Source organism: Trichosurus vulpecula, chromosome 8 (genome assembly GCF_011100635.1).
Source record: "Trichosurus vulpecula isolate mTriVul1 chromosome 8, mTriVul1.pri, whole genome shotgun sequence".
NCBI lineage: Eukaryota > Metazoa > Chordata > Mammalia > Diprotodontia > Phalangeridae > Trichosurus > Trichosurus vulpecula.
The window spans coordinates 84,143,059-84,164,121 of record NC_050580.1 but is presented as its reverse complement, the minus strand read 5'-3'; positions in this window follow the sequence as shown (position 1 = coordinate 84,164,121).

The window sequence follows — 21,063 nt, the reverse complement described above, 5'->3', positions numbered from 1 at the left end:
CGTGCCATCCACCCCAAGCAGCAATTCAATCCCATCTTTGATCTTCCTCTTGCACCCAACTATTGTAACAATCTGGCTAGCAGCTGCTGTGGGGGGTGTAAAACCAACAACAACCAGCTCACAGAATGCTGCAAGCCCAGGTTCTTTTGATCTGCTTTACTAAGGAAAGCAACATTAAGGGGCTAACAATCTTACTTTAATCCAGTATACAAATATCATTCGCTTAGTTCAGGGGAAAAAGCCAGCACCCTGAGCTTCAGAGCAAATACAAACAAATTACAAACATCAACAGACAGACCTTGTCTGATTCAAATCTCAATGCATAGTTACCAGAGTTTAACAAAGTCCGAACATCCGGGTTTACACACTGGAGGGCTCTTAACAGCTGCCCAGAGTCTCCACATCGGTACACTGCCAAGAGTTAGAGACCTAAGGAAATAGCTCTGTCTTCTCTTTTTATGCACTCTTTAGCCATCATCAAACGTCATCTGAGTGACCAGAACTTAAGCTCTTACTATTGGCTCTGGAGTTAGCACCTCCCCTTGGGACCCTGGGAGCTTCACATCCACATAGGCTTAGCACCTAATAGACATGGGTTTGGGCCTGGGGCTTAGCACCTAATAAGACTCAGTCAAAGACACTGAATTATTCATGGAAACAAAGGCCAAACTCTTCAAGGGCACTTGGTTGAATAAGTGCTAAGAGCCCATCTTGATCCCCAATACACCAACATAGCCAAGAAAGCCTTGTTGTTTGTCTTTGTCCTTTAGTTCTCATCATTCACCTCATTGCCTTCTGAGTTTTAGCATCCCTAAAACTATTTTTACATTCTTCCATGAGGCTCATCTGTTTTCATCCCTCATCACTGACTCTTGCTTTTATCTTCTAGAGATATTTATTTCAAATCTTAGTAGGTTGCTGAGTTCTGTGTACCTCCACACTGATTTCTTTACATGACTCCTCTGTTTTATTCTTCATAGCAACCACTTTTCTGCTGCTTCTCTATCATCTATGTTGAAATAAAATAGTCACCCATTCCCAAAGCTCTCATCATTTCTCCTTCAGTGACCAGCTTGCCCTTACTGGTTAGAGTCATGTTCAGAATAGCCATTCCTCCTCATTGTTCCTCTACTTTTTGAAGAATAAAGCTATCATTAAGGCAAATCAAGAATGTTTTCAGCTGTTTTGCTTTTGGAAAGGAAAGTTCTAGTTTAAATTATTAAATTGCCCCATCACTAATATAGGGTGTCCCCAAAGACTTAGTGCAATTCTAAACTGTAATAGCTTTAAGCAAAACTTAGCTAAACCAGCCCCAGATTAGTATATCTGGTATTCCTAGTCTAAGCAAGGGCTTTTTAAACTCTGAAGTTAAATAAAGAGTTATTCAGATTGTGAAAATGCAGAAATTTCTAATGGGGCCTCCAAGATTCAAAATCAATTTTCAGAACACTAATTTTAATCAATGAAACTTAGAACGTAAGCTTGCACTAAGACTTTTGAAACACTCTGCATAACCTGACTTTCTGTCAGGTTTATGATATTTTTCAAACCCCTAACCTATTTTTTCTTCCTAGCAGGTGGTCTATGTATACTTTCATGAAAATATTTATTTGATTTATCTTGTTATTCTTTATCTAAATGATCTCTATTATGTTTTCTCATGCAGGTTTCTGGATTTTCTTATATTATAATATCTTCTTCTCTGAGGAAAAAAGTTTTATTAGAAACTTCACATTGAATAGCAATATAAACAATTAAACTTATTTATTAACTGTCTTATATTTGGGGGCATTGGTACGAAAGTCTCCCAGAAAATCTGCCCAACATATCTTTTATCTATTTTGGAATAAAGTATACTTCTCCATAGCCATATTCCAGTCATGAGTCCCACCAAGGTCCAGAGATGCCTCTGACATTTAATTTATTTCCTTAAGATATCTACTTTTTTGTCTCTTTGTTATGGCAACTGCTATGTGTGAACTGAGTTTCCTTAGGAAATGGAGATAGTCTGTATCAATGTCTATTCTTTTATCTACTTTCTATTTGTCAGCATCAATAGTTGTTTGTTGTTTTTTTTAAATACATCAGGTTAAAGTTACCTTAATTGCATACTTTGTCTTCTCATTTTTGTTCTTCTAATTTGGTACTGGATTTTTATATTACATGTACATAAACTTTTAGTAAGCAAATATGTAGATACTGGGATAGTATGTTCTATGTGAGAGGAGACATGAAATATCACTGTATATTAAAAACAACTATAATTGTGGGGAACTTCAAGAACCAGACATATGAGAACAGAGGCAGGAACTAAATCAATACCATCATCAGAATACACTATACAACACCCAAACAGAAAAATAAAATATAGGGGGGATTTCAGGAAATGGATTTATGACCTGGAAGAAATGAAGAGGGATTGAATTGAGGAGAACAGATTTCAAAGGATTCAGAGAAAAAAATCATCAGGATTCCACAACTTAAAATTCTACAATGGAAGTCAGAACAGGAGAAATAGGAAGCTCCTAAGAATGAGATTTTGAAGATATAAAGAAAAGCAATTCTTATGAGGAGAAAAAAGGGAATCATCTGAAGAAACAAATATGAATGCACATGGAACTCACAAAACTAACTTAGATTTTTAAGACATGTATGGCAGGTGAAAGTAAGGTAGGTAATGGAGGATGGATATGAAAACATGACATAGTCACATATGAACAGTGTCTGGCTTACATGATCTGATGCATAGTGACCTAAGTAGATCTGGGAAGATAGTACTACCACAACAATGTAAAAAGAAAAACGACAGCCACCAAACAATAAAAAATGAATATCACAAAATCATAAAGAACAAGGTTGGCTATCTTTTAAAAGAAACTATGTTTGGGGCATGAGAATAATCAAAGAAGGTTTGGAACCACTGTTTAAGGTGGATAAGATACTACTAACTGATAACAGAAAGAAGGCAGAACTGCTTGACTGCTTCTGGTTTGTTTGTTTTTTTCTTCCAAGGAGAACAAAATTTGGACTTGAAAGGAAAGAATAAAAATGACTAATGAGAAGTTGTTGCACAAAGTAAGAAAGGGGATACTAAGAGACCACCCAGCTGCCCTTGATGGGTTTAAGTCAAATGACAAATGGACTTCATTTTCAAGTACTGAAAGAATTGGTGGATTTGTTGGTGAGTTATTGTTAACGATTTCTGAAAAACTATAGAGAATGGGAGAAGTCTTCCATGATTGGAGAAAGGCAAATGCCCCAGTGATCAAAAAGGGAAATTGAATAAATTATGAAAAAAATTATAAATGGCTATTCTTTGGGCCCAGCCATTAGATCAATTCCAAGTCCACCTAATTATACTATGGTCTGTCCTATACATCTCCATCACAAAGATAGAATGAGAATCTTTATCAAATACTTTAATAAATTCTAGGGAAATTATAGCTATAGTGTTCCCCTGAACTACCAGTTTAATAACCCAATCAAAATGGAAATAAAGTTTTTCTGGCATGACATGTTCTGGATCATCATGCTGGCTCTTTGTCATAGATGTTCACTAAACATCCCTTTAGTAATATATTTAATAATATGTTCTGCCAAAACTCAAAGTCAACCTCAGTATCCTATAGAATCATAGATTGGGCTTTGAATGGTAAGTAGAAATTTAGCAGATGGATACGGGGGCCAGGGAGGGCAATTCTGGGCAAAGGGAATTGTGTGAGTAAAGGTAAGAAGGCAAGAAAGTGCAAAGATATGTTCAGAAGATGATGAGCAATCAATTTTGGCTTGAGAGAACATGGAACAGAGAAGGAAGTCATAGGAGAAAAGTCTGGAAAGTAAGATTGGTACCATATCATTGGAGACCCTTGAAAAATCAGGCTTAAAATAAGTATTGATCTTAAGACAGAGTTGGCTTGTGCTTTCCTCTCATACTGCTGTGTATTGTGAGGCAAGAGGTAGAAGGTACACATTTGCTGTCAGAGAGAGAGAGAGAGAGAGAGAGAGAGACAGAGACAGAGACAGAGACAGAGACAGAGAAAGCTTTCCTCAGGAGCCATAAATGGCTACTCTTTAGGCCCAGCCATTCAATCAATTTTCCTTTTAAGGCAGTATCAGAAAACTTGGCCTTCCAAAAAAATTCTCTTACCTGCCATTTGTAAAGCATGGATTTGTGCCTAGTCTTTCATATTCTCTCACCTTTAAACCAACAGTATTTATATGCAAAGCTTAGTCAGGGTAACAATAAGGCCTGTGATTTTGAACCAGAATTTTCTTCTGTATAAAGTTATCTGGTCTGACATCCCAGACCTTGGCTTAACTAGTTCCGTACACAGGTCTAACAGGATGAATTAAGTTCAACTCTTTGCAAATGAAAACAAGCTGCTTTTCCCTCTAGAGTTAAGGGGAAGGGAGGGGCACCAGAAGAAATGATTATTTGCTGAACCATTGCCAAGGTCCTCTCTGGCAAATGTTCCAAAGGGAAAGAATGATAAGCAATTATCCTTCTGTCAACTACAATTTCATAAGTATATTGTTTACTTATTTTGTAAGAAGTTGTGTTTTGATTAAAGGCAGGTTATTAATGGTCAAGAGCAAACGTGAGCCCTGGTATGGACCTTACAATTGTGTTTGAATTTCACATGCCTTTCATTTTTGACTAAAAACACAGACTCACAACAAAAAGTTAGGGTTAATTTAGTGACTGGTATATCAATTTTATTTGCCTTTTCTTTAAGCTCTTAATATTTTATTCATTTTAAAATTTTTGATTATGGTAATTTTACCCCTGATTTTTATCGATTTCTTCTTTTATGCTTATTTTGGGTGAACTGCTTTATTGATTTTCTAATTTTAACTACAAACTCATCTGATTAATCTTCCTTTTTGTTAACATAAGCATTAAGAGATAAAATTGCCTGTGAGAGCAGCTTTAGCTACATCCCATAAATTTTGATATGTTGTATTACTGGTATCTTATATAACTTAAAAATTTTTTCTATAATTTCTATTTGATCCATAAGTGAATTATTTTTATTCTCCATAAGACTTTTGATCACATTTTACCTGTTCATTATCTTTATAATTTTATTATATATAAAATACCATTTCACAGTATTATTTTTAAAGTACTATTTTAAAAATCTGTTTTTCTATATTTATTTATCCTTTCTATACCATAAGATGTGATCATTTTTGTTAATATCCTGCGCACATCTTAATAAAATATGAATTTTCCAATAAATCAATAAGGCTCTCTCAACATTTATACCAAATCAAAATTTTCCAGCAATCTGTTCAATTCTATGACTTCTTTTTTATTTCTGTTTCTGTTTGACCTACTGTATACTGAAAGTGAAGTATTAAAACCTGCAACTATTAATGTTTTTGTTTCTAATTCTCTTTTATAATTCAATTAGTTGTTTTCTTAAAACTGTAGTTGCTATTCCATTAGGTATGCATGTATTTAATACTGTTATAATTTTGCTGTCAATGATTCCTTTAGTGATGATATAATTGACAAGTTTATCTCTCCTAATGGTTTTAGTGTGAAATCACAAAATGGCAGAATATCAGAATTGGAAGGGGAGCTCCTAAGTTATTTATTCCAACCCATATAAGAACAAGAATCCCTTCTGTGAAATACCTGCCAAATGGTCCTTCAGTCTTTGTTTGAACTCCTCAAATGAAGAGGAACCTACTACCTCCAAAGACAGCCCATTCAGCTTTTAAATAACTCCAGGAGTTAGGAAGGTTCTCCTTGTAACAAGCCTAAATTTGCCTCTTTGAAATTTCCACCCATTGTTTTTCATTCTGCCTTCTGGGTCCAAGTAAAACAGATCTAATCCCTTCTTCACCTGACAGTATTTTATATATACTTGAAGAGAGTTATCATGTCTCCCCTAAATCTTCTTTTCTCCAGGTTAAATGTCCCCAATTCCTTCAAATGACCCTCATACAGCTTGAACTTGAGATCCTTCCCAGTCCTGGTTGCCTTCTTCTGCTTCATGGTCTCCAACCTATCAATATTTTTCTTAAAGTGTAATGCCCAAAACTGAATACACATCTCAACCTATGGTTTAACAAGAGAAAAGTGCACTGGGATTCTGACACTAATCTTCCCTTAATGCAGCTTAAATTTGCATTGGCTTTCATGGCTAGTATATCACACTATTGACTTATACTGAGCTTGCAGTATGGCAAAAGCCATAGATCTCCTTGCAGAGAAATCACCGTCCAGTGAAACTTTCCCCATCTTGTACTTATGATTGTTGAATTTCACTGTAAGACTTTATATGTATTCCTATTAAAGTTCCTCTTATTAGATTCCATCCAGTGTTTTAGCCTATTAAGCACTTTTTGAATTCTTAGTATCAACCAATGCTAACTTTCCCTCTGTAAGCAGAACGGCCTTTGTTTTCTTTGAGTGACTCAGTTTATCTCATTCAGCCTTGCTGAGTGCTGGGCCCCAGGTGACTCAGTTTATCTCATTGAACCTTGCTGGGTGCTGGGCCCAGAGCCCTGTTAGGTGTGGAACCATGATGGGGTAAGGCTAACTCCAGGGAGGGCCCAGTTTACATGTCTGGGATAGCAGAGGCTTTTTCCCCTGAACTAAATGAATGTTCTGAAGTTCAGGGTGCTGGTTTTTTCCCCTGAACTGACTGAATGCTGGGTTAAAGTAAGCTTGTCAGCCCCTTCACCTTGTTTCCCTTGATTAAGCAGATCAAAAGAACCTGTACTTCCCCGGCGTGCCGGCTACATCCCCACAGGAGCTGCTAGCCGGATGGTTAAAAACAGCTTCCGTTGGAGCCAGAGGCTGCTACAGCCGAAGCTGAAGCAGGAGCCGCTGGTAGCAGAGCTGACCTACGTGTGGACCGAGGACTGCTGAGCAAGGACTTGAGTGGGTGATCTTTTTACCGTAGAGAGGAAGCATGTATATGACTTTGCTTTATACCATCATGCTTCTCTGTGGCCTCCTGGTTACTCTTGTGAGGTGGACTTATTGGGCCTGGAGGCTTTTGATCAATATGTCAAAATGGGGATGCTGGTTTGTGGGTTTGTTACTGTGGAGTTTAAATACATGCTTTGATTCTTCTGCCTCCTACTTTGAGAATTCCTTATATCCTGTGGTTCCGAACCTTTCAGACATATATATGATCCTCTTTGAAATTATAAATTCTGCCTTCATATTACACCCTCATACACTTCAGCCTTTACCACCAGTCATGGGACATTGGGTTTTTGGTTGGTTAGTATTCACTATATCTAACCCAGATCCAGACAAACCATGCTACTTCCCCACCATCTTCAAGCCATGCTGCTGTGGGAGTACCTTTCCCCCAGCCTCTCTTCCAATCTAGCTCTGGGGATGGTAGTTAAAATATCGCCATTCCTGGAAGTCAATCAATCACCCTAAGACTCCACTTAGCCTCTCATTGCTTCCTTGTCCCTGGCCATCCCACCCTTATATGTGCCATCTTCTCCTATTATAATGTAAGCTCCTTGAGGTCAGAGGCTGCTTTACTCTCTTGTATTTGTATCCCCAATACTTAGCACAGGGCTTGCTACATAATAAGTGCTTAATAAAAGCTTTTTCATTCATGCATTAATTTTCATCCCTCATGGCTTTATGTTATCCACAAATTTGATAGGCATGCCATCTATGCCTTTATCCAAGTCATTGAAAATATATTAAACAGCACAGTTACCTGAATTTGCTTTCATTTACTGTATGTTTCATGAAAATCAAGTTTCCTCTACAGTCATCCCCGTTGCTTTAATCAACTCCCCTTTTCTCATCTCTGTCAGGATTGTTTCTTTTTGTCTCTTCAGAATGTCATTATTGAGAGCTTTCCTTAACTCCTGGGCTGATGACTTCCCTCTTGTAATGTTAGGGCCTGGGATTCTACGTATTGTTTTTCTGCATTCTTTGAAATTTCTTCTAAATTCTTTCTTTCAAAATTTCTAAGATAAAAAGGGTACCTCCTGTCATAGATCCCATCATTTCCTCCCAACTAACAAATAGAACTCCTTGTCATTGAAAATTAAATCCAAAATAGAATTTCCTCTCATTGATTCTTCCACCTTTTGAAGCATAGAGAGTCTGGGAGCAACCCCTAACTTTCAAAACAAACACTCCATGCAACGGTTACTGCAGGTTCGAGGTTATATGCATATGCACTCCTAAAACCACAGTTCACAAGCCACCTCTGGTGATATTACCTTTAATAGTCAGCAAGAGTACACAATTAGTTCAAAGCAAAGGCATTTAATGAAACTATATTGGAAGAAAAGTAACCAAATATTTTCTCCATAAACCTAAGATGCACTCTCCTACAAATATACTCAGCATCAGTGAGAAGAGAGGAACATTGGTATCATACATGAAGAGATGCGTCTGTATGGCTAAGGTACATGCATTTTGGTTTGCATATATGAAGATACATGTGGACAAGGGACATGTTGATTGTACATATAGACACACCTGGCCAGAGCCATGGATTGAGAGACACCTCATACTTCCAACGATGCTCTGTGGTTGATGACATTTCGTGATTGTATCATGCCACTCCTACCAGGCCTGTTCCCCTGTGATGACGCTCTACTACCTATCGCTTCTGATTCAGGTGAATTCCTTGGCTATGTTTTCCTCAAGGAAGAGCTTGTGATGCTATGATTTTTTTCCTGCTCTTTTAGGAAAGGAAGAAACATGGTCTCGGATGAGCAAAAAAGCCTCTGCTCAGATTCTTCTTGTTTTCTCAGTCTTGGCTCAAAAAGCTTCTTATTTCTCCAGCAGAAGATTCTCAGTCCCAGTCTGCCAAGCTCTTCAGAATGATCCAAATTGTTTATAGTATATACTTTTATGACAACTTCCTTCTGTTTGTGCCTCCATTGATATTCATCCAAATGTTCTCCACTGTGCTCCCTTCACCCCATCTGGTTCCTAGATTTTCTCACAAGAGTATATTTTCTTACTATTCAATTATATTATAAGGTATATCCTTCTAGAGACATATTCCAGTCATGGGATTCGTCCCAACAAGTCTTAATGATACCTTTGTGGTCATATTTTCCTCCTTGAATTAGGCTATCTGGTTCTTCTTGTTTGTTAGCTATTTGTATAAATGAGGCCATAGGTTTTGTTACTGTCTCTTTCCTTGGATTTTGTCTTCTGTGAACTTCTAGGACCTTCATCTGAAATCAGCTTTATTGCAATTCCTGGTTTTTTGGAGTCAACTGATACATTAAAAAAAATTCCCATCCTCTCATTTTAAACCTACAACTGTTTTTTATGTATGTTTCTATAGTCGATGTATTGTTAGGTCTTAACATTTTATCCATTCTAGAAACCCACTTTGTTTTTAAAGATTTATGACGTGACTGGTTTTAGCTTTTTCTTACTAGGTCATTTACACATGCAGTGAAAAGGTTGTTGCATGGATTATAATCCAGCTAAGGTGTTTGGAGTTACTCAGAGGGCAATATTATGGCCATCAGGTAGAATGCTGCTCAATCTGTCTCCTCCCTGTGGGTCACACATGTGAATATGTTAACCTTTGAACAAGCTGCAAAAATCCTTCTGGACACTAGAGATGACTAAAAGCCTGGGAAGAACAAGAACGCTGAGTTCTTTTCCCTAGATATGGAGACCACTTTTGACTTTCATATCTGGCACCAACGCAGTATTTACCCTGCCTTGCACATTCTAGTGTAGGAGACGATATATCAATATTTTAAAATATTATCATAATTATCTCAGCTCTGCCCCAACTTCTTGGGATAAATTCTCTCTGTAACACTTGAATGATACACATGACATATGGATTGCTGCAGTTTTAACACGAGTAAAATTAAAGTAAAGGTAAAATAGCTAATTCTCTTATACCACCAAAATGGATGCTAATATCTAGGCTCCTTACTTCTATACAGAGGAATTCCTCACAAAACCCCAAGGGATTTAGAGAATAGTGGAGGGCAAGGACTTTTACAGCATCCCTCAGGGACAAAGGAAGAAGGAGAAATCGAAGAATCTTTCCAAAAGACCACTTCAATCACTAGCAGCACTCACAGTCACTCACAGTCCTCAGCATATTCAAAGTAATAGATAAGCATGACATGGTGTTTTTTCTTCACCCAGTCTGGGTCATCCCCATTGCTCTAACTCAGCATCTCCTTCATTTTGGTGAATACATCCCGGCTATTGTCCCTTTCATTCCATCTTTTGTCACAGATTTAGAACTCCTCCAGAATATCATTTAATGTAGAAAGGTCCTAGAATATGCCCAGGAAAAATACAAAACTTAGATAAAGAGCTATTTTTCTGCATATTACAGGTAAATTCAATTTATTACCAACTAAAGTTATAATTTTTAAAAAATTACCATCATGCACCACCAAAACCTTTCTCATGTCAGTAAGACATAAAATACACCAAACTTTCCTTAAGTCAATCCAATCCCACTCTACCCTGACTTCTACCCACAACCCTGGAGAAAATTTGAATCCTGCTCTTTACAAGAACATCCTTTCACTTATACTCAAATGTTACAAGACATTCTTGTTGGAAAAAAAAACACACAGAACTAACCTCAGTTTCTAGATAGTTCAATTGACCACTTTAAGGTTTTTAAAAAAATATTTATACTTTCCTCCTTCTCTTTCTATACTGAGATACTACCTCACATTGTACTAACCCCAATTTCTGAATTCATTCAATTAATTCTAGAAGCTTTTTTCCCCTTTTAAAGTGTTAACCACTCTCTTTCCTTATGAACATTCCTAGATGGGAGTGTTATTTTTTATATGAGCTATTCTCCCCTTCCCCTCCACACCTGCTTTTTCAATAGTTGTGGTGTTCACAATCAAATAACTTCTCCACTCCATCCTACTTTCATTTTCTTTTTAAATTTGTATTAAATATATTATATTATGCATGTAATATAATATATAGTATATTAAATATAAATACTTAATTTTAATTACATATATAATTAGGTCAAATAATTAATTTGATTAAGCATATAATAAAATAATAATTTGATTAAGTATATATTAATTGATATATCGTTAGTGTATTAATTGCATGTTACTAATTTTATGATATTGATAATAATATACTTAATTAAATATATATGCAACACCTCATGTTGCATTTTCTGAAGCTGTGAATAAAAACACACACCCCTTTTCATTAGTCTTCTTGATATTTTGTCATACTTCACATATCCCACCCCCTCAGCCAGTACAGTGCCTTTCAAATTACCTTGAAGCTTTGATAAGCCACAAGAAGGCACTAGAAACTTGGGGGTGGGGTGAGGGACAGCAGGAGCCACAAACTGGCACCTTTCAGTAGCATTCTTTATTGTGAGAAAATCCTTGTCCATGTTATTTTGCTTCTAAGCAAGAGAAGCAAGAAAGAATAATCTCCGAACAACTTGAGGGACCTATTGGAATACCACCTGGATAGACCTGTGAGGCAGGTGAAAAGATGGACCTAAGAATGTGGCAAATAATCCAGGAGGCACATAGCCCAGGACTTCTGACTCCAACAGAATAATGATACTTTCTTGCAGCACAGAAGTGGTTCAGAAATAATGAAAAAGTTCATCCTTTCTAAAAATAATATTTTATTTTTCCCCAATTACATGTAAAAATGTTTTTAACATTCAGTTTTTTTAAGCTATGAGTTCCAAATTCTATCCTTCCTTTCCTCCTAACCTCCCTCCCTGAGACAGTAAGCAATCTGATATAGGCTATCCATGTGCAATCATGTAAAAACATATATCCATATTAGTCATTTCGCAGAAAAAAAACTCAAACCAAAAAAATTAAAGAAGGAAAGAAAGTGAAAAATAGTATGCTTCAGTCTGTATTCAGATGCCATCAGTACTTTCTCTGGAGGGAGAGAGCATTTTTTATCTTGAATCCTTTGGGATTGTCTTGGATCATCGTATTACTGAGCATATATAAATCATTCATGGGTGTTCATCACATAATATTGCTGTTACTATGTACAATGTTCTCTTGGTTCTACTCACTTCACTGTCCATAAGTTCATGCAAGTCTTTTCAAGTTTTTCTGAAATAATCCTGCTCATTACTTCTAGTAGCACAATGATATTCCATTACAATCATATACCACAACTTGTTCAGTCATTCCTGATTGATGGATATCCCATCACTTTCCAATTCTTGGATACCACAAAAAAGAGCTGCTATAAATATTTTTGTACAAATTGGACCTTTTTTTAGGTTTTTTTTTTGTTTTGTTCATTTTTTGAGGGGCGAGGCAGGGCAAGTGGGGTTAAGTGATTTGCCCAGGGTCACAGAGCTAATAAGTGTGTCCAGTGTTTGAGGCTGGACTTGAGTTCAGGTCCTCCTGACTCCAGGGCCAGTGTTCTATTCACTGTGCCATCTAGCTGCCCCTCTTTCCCCCTTTTTTTGGTCTCTTTAGGATACAAACTTAGTAGTGGTATTGCTGGATCAAAGGGTATGCACAGTTTTATAGCCCTCTGGGCATAGTTCCAAATTGCTCTCCGGAATAGTTGCATCAGTTCACAACTCTACCAACAATGCATTGGTGTCCCAGTTTTCCCACATCCATTCCAACATTTATTATTTTCCCTTTCTGTCATATTAGCCAGTCTTATAGGTGTAGGGTGGTAACTCAGAGTTGTTTTAATTTGCATTTCTCTAATCAATAGCAATTTAGAGTATTTTATATGCCTATAGATAACTTTGATTTCTTTGTCTGAAAATTGCCTGTTCACATCCTTTTTGTCTTTCATTTTTGAAGAAGACTAGTGATGATGAAAAAGTAGCAGCAAGAAGAAACTGAGTGGAACTATCTAATCAAATCAGAATGAAATAGGATGAATTCAGTAAAAGTATCTCTTGAGTTCACCTTTGGCCAGGATGAAAGAAGAACCCTGGGAGGGAGTGATTAAAGAGAGTTTGAATGATTTTTGGAAAACAATTTTCCAGGATCTGCCAAAAGTTAAGATTCTATTTATTGTTCTGAGTCAAAACTGTTAACTGAACTTTCGACTGGACTCTGTAACTGAGTTTAATCTTATAAAATTTTGTCTGTGCTAGAAAATACTATAAACTATAAATAGAAATACCTTGTGACAGATTTACGAGGGAAATTCTGCTCCTTTTAATCATTCTCTCTCTTAGAATTCTATTTATTTGATTAATAAAATTCATCTCTGGCAGACTTCTGCCCAAAATGCAAAGTATCGGATTTTTCTTTCAAGTTCCTTGGATGACCAGGAAGCTACAATAACAGCCCAGGTCTTAGTCCTCTTCAAGATCAATTCACTGCCTTTTAGGAGAAAACTAGCCAAACCTAAATGGCTGGAACCTTAGTACATATTGATCATACTACAGATGTGGAGTTTTGCTAAGGAACAGCTTTGGAAGCAAGAGAACCATGGCCCAATTGTCTCTGGGCACTCTCTCCCCCTCAAATGTTCTTGAGGAATAATGTGTTCCTTTTCTTCACTGGCATGTGATTCTATGGGAGATTGTTGTCATATATAGGGATCTAAAGATTCCTGCTGCATGGCTATTTATTTTGCCAATAGAATTAAATCTTTTGCTATTTGATTTGTGGTTGCCAAATCCAGTCTGTGACTGGAGTTTGTACTGGATAGGAGCTAGAGTCATATATTTCTCTTTGCAAATTTTTTATTTTATTTTTCAATTTGCAAGCATTTATTTTCTCTCCCTCCTACCTACCCCACCCCTACCTCCATTAGAAAAAAAATAAACTAAAAATAAACCTTTACAACTAATATGTATAGTCAAGCAAAACAATGCAAGCCTTACTCTACAACTTGATTCTATCACCTCTTTGTCATCAGGTATGTAGTCTGCTTCAGGGGTGAGGAACCTGGGTCCTTGAGGCCACATGTGGCCTTCTAGGTTCTTGGGTGTGGCCTTTGGGCTGAGTGCATGTTTTATAGAACAAATCTTTTTATTAAGGAGATTTGTTCAGTGAAGTTTGGATTCAAAGGTCCAAACTTTAGGACCTAGAGAGCCACATGTGGCCTCAAGGCCACTGGTTCCTCACCCCTGGTCTGCTTCATAAACCCTCTGAAATCATGGTTTAATCACTTCACTGACCAGAATTCTTAAGTCTTTTAAAGTAATCTGTTTTATAATAGCATTGCAGAAATTGTTCTTCTGGCTCAGCTCAATTCACTCTGCATTGGTTTATGCAAGTCTTCTCAGGTTTCTCTGAAACCATTCCTTTTGCCATTTCTTATAGCACAATATTATCCCAATTACAATGATATAACTTAATTTATTCATCCATCTAGGCAAATTTTATCCAAAAAATTCCGGGGGGAAAATGGATGTATTCTTTTTTTAATTATAATCCAATGATTTTTAAATTATCTCTTTGTCTTCTAATTCTGCTTTTTTTTCTGGTTGTTTCATCCTTTGATCCTATTTGGCTATAATTTAGCTTCTGCTGCTTTTTCTCCAATCATGAGAATTCTATTTTCTATGGATTCCGTTTCTGTATTTGAATTTTCTACCACTTCAAAGTTGTTGATTTTCATTTTCAATATGCCTTGCTTCATATGGGTGCCTCCTCAGTTTCCAGTTCTTTGCCAATGCAAAAAGAGCTGCTATAAATATTTTATACATATGGGTCCTTTTTCTCTTTATTTGATCTCTTTGGGATGTAGGCCTAGTAATAAATATTTTTGGGTCAATGGATGTACATAGTTTAGGGACTTTGGGAGCAAAATTGCAAATTGTTTTCTAGAATGGATGGACTAGTTCACAACTCCATTAGCGCTGCATTTTAATATACTATTTTCCTGCAGACCTTCCAACATTTGTGATTTTCCTTTTTCATAATCTTTGCTAATCTGAAGGGTGTATATTGGAATTTCAGAATTGTTTTATGTGCATTTCTCTAATTATTAATGATTTGGAGAATTTTTTATATGGCTATTGATAATTTGGATTTCTTCCTTTGAAAGCTACTGTTCATATAATTTGATCATTTATCAACAGGGAAAGGGTATAGACATACATTTACCCTACTTTGAACCATACATTTACCCCACTTTGAACCAAACAATACGGGGAATACCAGAGCTCAGAGATACATTTGTTTGTTAAATTATTGATTGCTTTCCCAATCCTCCACATTTTTATGTTTATGACCTTTGGTGGACAGTCAAACTAACCTTGTTGCTGAGAATTTAATTGAGTCAAAGCCTCTGATATCCTGACATTTTCCTATAATGTAATCAGTAAAAACAGGAAACTACATATGATCGGTATTCAATATATCACAAGTCTCTCTAATATATTCCACCTTCACTTACCAAATGTTAAAAAGACATTATTGCACCATAAAAAAGCTATTTATAATAATAAATACATATAATGAGTTACAATTATTTCCTTAATTCCTATCACTTGAGTCCACTGCAGATTATAATAGCACCTCTGGATTTTTGTTCAATTTGAGTAACCTTTATGATACATCCCTGACCTGTTTCTTTGCCCCTGCACCTGGAGATAATTTCAGGTCATGTCACCCCTTCTGTTTTATTAGCCCTGTATAATTTTGACATGGAATCCCCTTCTATTGATTGAATGATTTTATGATCATTAATTTTACTTGAGGTTCACTACTAATTTGCCTATGAAATGTTTCTATGGTATCTTATCAAGTACTTACCTAAAGCCTTATCCATGGTCTGATGAGAAATTAAAACGTATATTTTAATCTTCATGAATTGGTCCTGACTTAGTTTCATTGAAGACTCTGGCAAAAGCTGATTTCCTCTGAATTTCTACCAATCATGCTCCAGCTTATTCTCTCTTTTCTTGTGAACACTGAATAGTCCTGCACAGTTTGAGTAGAAGTACTTTGATAGGTAAAATCTTGGGGGGCAGAGGCAAGATGGCGGCTGGAAAGCAAGGACTTGCTTAAGCTCTCCCCCAGGTACCTCCAAACATCTATAAAAATGGCTCTGAACAAATTCTAGAGCTGCAGAACCCACAAAATAGCAGAGGGAAGTAGGGCTCCAGCCCAGGACAGCCTGGATGGTCGCTGGGTAAGGTCTATCCCACAGAGCCACGAGTGGAGTGGAGCAGACCCCAGCATGGGCCATGCCAGGATCAACCAGACCAGAAGACAGGAAGAACAGGCAGTAGGGCCCTGAATCATTGAGTTGTGGCAGTTACCAGACTTCTCAACCCACAAATGCCAACAACAACAGAGCAGATTAGTAGGAAAAACTTCTGGGACAGAGTGAAAAAAGTTTGCAGTTGGTCACCATCCAGAAGGCGATGGAGATGGTGCAGCTCTGAGGCTGCTTCCAGAGCTAAAGCTGCAGTTGCTTCCAGCCCCAGGCCCACCAGGTGGGAGAAATTAAGCAGTGGATTAGAGTGGGAGTGCAGAGCCTGCTTTGCCCTGCCTGGATCTGGGCCGAAATCCTGGTTGGCTGTTCTTGGGGGAGAAGGAGCCCTGGTGTGGCAGAGCTTGCTGTGTAGAAGTAGCTCTGAAAATAGCAGCACAGCCCCTCAAGCTTGGAACAAAGTACTTAATACTCTACAAGCAGTCATACCCCAACAAAAAGCTCAAGGGTCAAGTAGTTGGCTGGGAACATGAACAGGCAGCAAAAAACGGTTTCAGATTCAGACTCAGACTTTGGGATCTTTTTTTTTTTAGTGACAAAGAAGACCAAAACATGCAGCCAGAAGAAGTCAACAAAGTCAAACAGCCTACATCAAAAGCCTCCAAGAAAAATATGAATTGGTCCCCGGCCATGGAAGAGCTCAAAAAGGATTTGGAAAAGCAAGTAAGAGAAGTAGAGGAAAAATTGGGAAGAGAAATGAGAGTGATGCAAGAAAACCATGAAAAACAAGTCAATGACTTGCTAAAGGAGACACCAAAAAATACGGAAGAAAATAACACCTGAAAAAATAGACTAACTCAAATGGCAAAAGAGCTCCAAAAAACCAATGGGAGAAGAATGTCTTGAAAGGCAGAATTAGCCAAATGGAAAAGGAGGTCCAAAAGACCACTGAAGAAAATACTACCTTAAAAATTAGATTGGAGCAAGTGGAAGCTAGTAACTTCATGAGAAATCAAGATATTATAAAACAGAACCAAAGGAATGAAAAAATGGAAGACAATGTGAAATATCTCATTGGAAAAACCACTGACCTGGAAAATAGATCCAGGAGAGATAATTTAAAAATTATTGGACTACCTGAAAGCTATGATCAAAAAAAGAGCCTAGATATCATCTTTCAAGAAATTATCAAGGAGAACTGCCCTGATATTCTAGAGTCACAGGGTAAAATAGAAACTGAAAGAATCTACTGACAGCCTTCTGAAAAATATCCCAAAAAGAAAATTCCTAGGAATACTGTCACCAAATTCCAGAGCTCCCAGATCAAGGAGAAAATCCTGCAAGCAGTCAGAAAGAAACAATTTGAGTATAGTGGAAACACAATCAGAATAATACGAGATCTAGCATCTTCTATATGAACGGATCGAGGGGCTTGGAATATGATATTCCAGAGGTCAATGGAGCTAGAATTAAAACCAAGAATCACATACCCAGCAAAACTGAGTGTAATGCTCCAAGGCAAAATATGGATTTTCAATAAAATAGAGGACTTTCAAGCTTTCTCAGTGAAAAGACCAGAGCTGAATAGAAAATTTGACTTTCAAACACAAGAATCAAGAGAAGCATGAAAAGGTAAACAAAAAAGAGAAATTATAAGGGACTTACTAAAGTTGAACTGTTTTATTTACATTCCGAGATCATGGAAAGATTATGTGTGTAATTCATAAGACCTCAGTATTAGGGTAGCTGAAAGGAATATCCATATATACATACATATATACATATATATATATGTATGTATATGTATATATATATATATATATGAAGAGGTCACGGGGTGAGTTGAATATGAAGGGATGATATCTAAAGGGAGAGATAGAAAGGGGTAAATTATCTCACATAAAGGCGGCAAGAAAAAGCAGTTCTGTTGGAAGGGAGGAGGGTGCAGGTGAGAGGGAATGAGTGAATCTTGCTGTCATTGGATTTGACCTGAGGAGGGAATACCATACACACTCAATTGGGTATCTTGCCCCACAGGAAAGAAGGAGGAAGGGGGTAAAAAAGGGGGCACAATAGAAGGGAGGGCAGATAGAAGGAGGAGGTAATCAAAAGCAAACACTTTTGAAAAGGGACAGGGTCAAGGGAGAAAACTGAATAAAGGGGGACAGGATAGGAGGGAGCAAAACATAGTTAGTCTTTCACAACATGAGTATTGTGGAAGGGTTTTGCATAATGATACACATGTGGCCTATGTTGAATTGCTTGCCTTTTTAGGGAGGGTAGGTGGGGAAGGAAGAGGGGAGAGAATTTGGGACTCAAAGTTTTAAAAGCAAATGTTCCAAAATAAAGTTGTTTTGCATGCAACTGAGAAAAAAGATATACAGGCAATATGGCATAGAAATTTATCTTGCCCTACAAGAAAGTAAGGGAAAAGGGGTTGGAGGGGGGAGTGGGGAGACAAAAAGGAGGGCAGACTGGGGAACGGGGCAACCAGAATATATGCCATCTTGGAGTGGCGGGGTGGGGTAGAAATGGGGAGAAAATTGTAATTCAAAATCTTGTGGAAATCAATGCTGAAAACTAAAAATATTAAATAAATAATAAAATTTTTAAAAATAAAGTTACTTCCAGCTCTAAAAATAAATAAATAAATGAAATGTAAAGTCTTTGAGAATATGGATTATGTTATTTTTTTCTCTTTGTATTCCTATTACTTGGCATATAATAAACACTTAACAAATGAAAAAAAAGTACTTTGATAAAGTAAGTTTTTCTTTTTAGCTGTTTGTGAGATCTCTCTAGTATTGACAAATTTTATCCAAAAGTTCCTGAAGAAAATGGTGTATTTTTTATCATAATCCAGTGATTTTAAATTATCTGTCTTCTAATTCTGCTTTTTTTCTGGTTATTTTGTCCTTTGATCTTATTTGGCTATTATTTCAACTTCTGCTACTTTTTCTTCAGTCATGAGAATTCTATCTTCTATGGATTCCATTTCTGTGTTCAAATTTTTTACCATTACAAAGTTGTTGATTTTTATTTTCTTTTTTTAAAATTTAATTTATTTAATATATTTAGTTTTCAGCATTGATTTTCACAAGGGTTTGAATTACAAATTTTCTCCCCATTTCTACCGTCCCACCCACTCCAAGATGGCATATATTCTGGTTGCCCCATTCCCCAGTCAGCCCTCCCATCTGTCACCCCACTCCCCTCCCATCCCCCTTTCCCTTCTTCTGTTGTACGGCAAGACAAATTTCTACGCCCCATTGCCTGTGTATCTTATTTCCTAGTTGCATGCAAAAACTTTTTTTTGTTGTTTTTGAACATCTGTTTTTAAAACTTTGAGTTCCAAATTCTCTCCCCTCTTCCCTACCCACTCACCCTCCCTAAGCAGGCAAGCAATTCAACATAGGCCATGTGCATATCATTATGTAAAACCCTTCCACAATATTCATGTTGTGAAAGATTAACTATGTTTTGCTCCTTCCTAACCTATCCCCCATTATTGAATTTTCTCCCTTGACCCTGTCCCTTTTCAAAAGTGTTTGTTTTTGATTATCTTCTCCCCATCTGCCCTCCCTTCTATCGTCCCCCCTTTTTTATCTTCTTCCTCCTTCTTTCCTGTGGGGCAAGATACCCAATTGAGTGTATATGGTATTCCCTCCTCATGTCAAATCCGATGAGAGCAAGATTTACTCATTCCTCCTTACCTGCCCCCTCTTCCCTTCCTAGAGAACCGCTTTTTCTTGCCACTTTTATGTGAGATAATTTACCCCATTCTATCTCTCCCTTTCTCCCTCTCTCAATATATTCCTCTCTTATCCCTTGATTTTATTTTTTTTAGATATCATCCCTTCATATTCAACATACCCTGTGCCTTCCCTCTCTCTCTCTCTCTCTCTCTCTCTCTCTATATATATATATATATATATATATATATATATATATATATACACCTACACATATACATACATAGACACACACATATGTATATATATATACATATACATATGCATATTCCTTTCAGCTACTATGATATTGAGGTCTCATGAATCATACACATCATCTTTCCGTGTAGGAATGTAAACAAAACAGTTCAACTTTAGTAAGTCCCTTATGATTTTTCTTTCTTGTTTACCTTTTCATGCTTCTCTTGATTCTTGTGTTTGAAAGTCAAATTTTCTATTCAGCTCTAGTCTTTTCACTGAGGAAGCTTGAAAGTCCTCTATTTTATTGAAAATCCATATTTTGCCTTGGAGCATGATACTCAGCTTTGCTGGGTATGTGATTCTTGGTTTTAATCCTAGCTCCACTGACCTCTGGAATAACGTATTCCAAGCCCTTTGGTCCCTTAATGTGGAAGCTGCTAGATCCTGTGTTATCATGATTGTTTTTCCAAAATACTCAAATTGTTTCTTTCTGGCTGCTTGCAGTATTTTCTCCTTGACCTGGAAACTCTGGAATTTGGCCACAATGTTCCTAGGAGTTTCTTTTTGGGATCTTTTTCAGGAGGCGATCTGTGGATTCTTTCAATTTCTATTTTGCCCTGTGACTCTAGGATATCAAGGCAGTTCTCCTTGATAATTTCTTGAAAGATGATATCTAGGCTCTTTTTTTGATCATGTCTTTCAGGTAGTCCAATAATTTTTAAATGATCTCTCCTGGATCTATTTTCTAGGTCAGTGATTTTTCCAAAGAGATATTTCACATTGTCTTCTACTTTTTCATTCCTTTGGTTCTGTTTTATAATATCTTGATTTCTCATGAAGTTACTAGCTTCCACTTGCTCCAATCTAATTTTTAAGGTAGTATTTTCTTCAGTGGTCTTTTGGACCTCCTTTTCCATTTGGCTAATTCTGCCTTTCAAGATGTTCTTCTCCTCATTGGCTTTTTGGAGCTCTTTTGCCATTTGAGTTAGTCTATTTTTTAAAGTGTTGTTTTCTTCAATA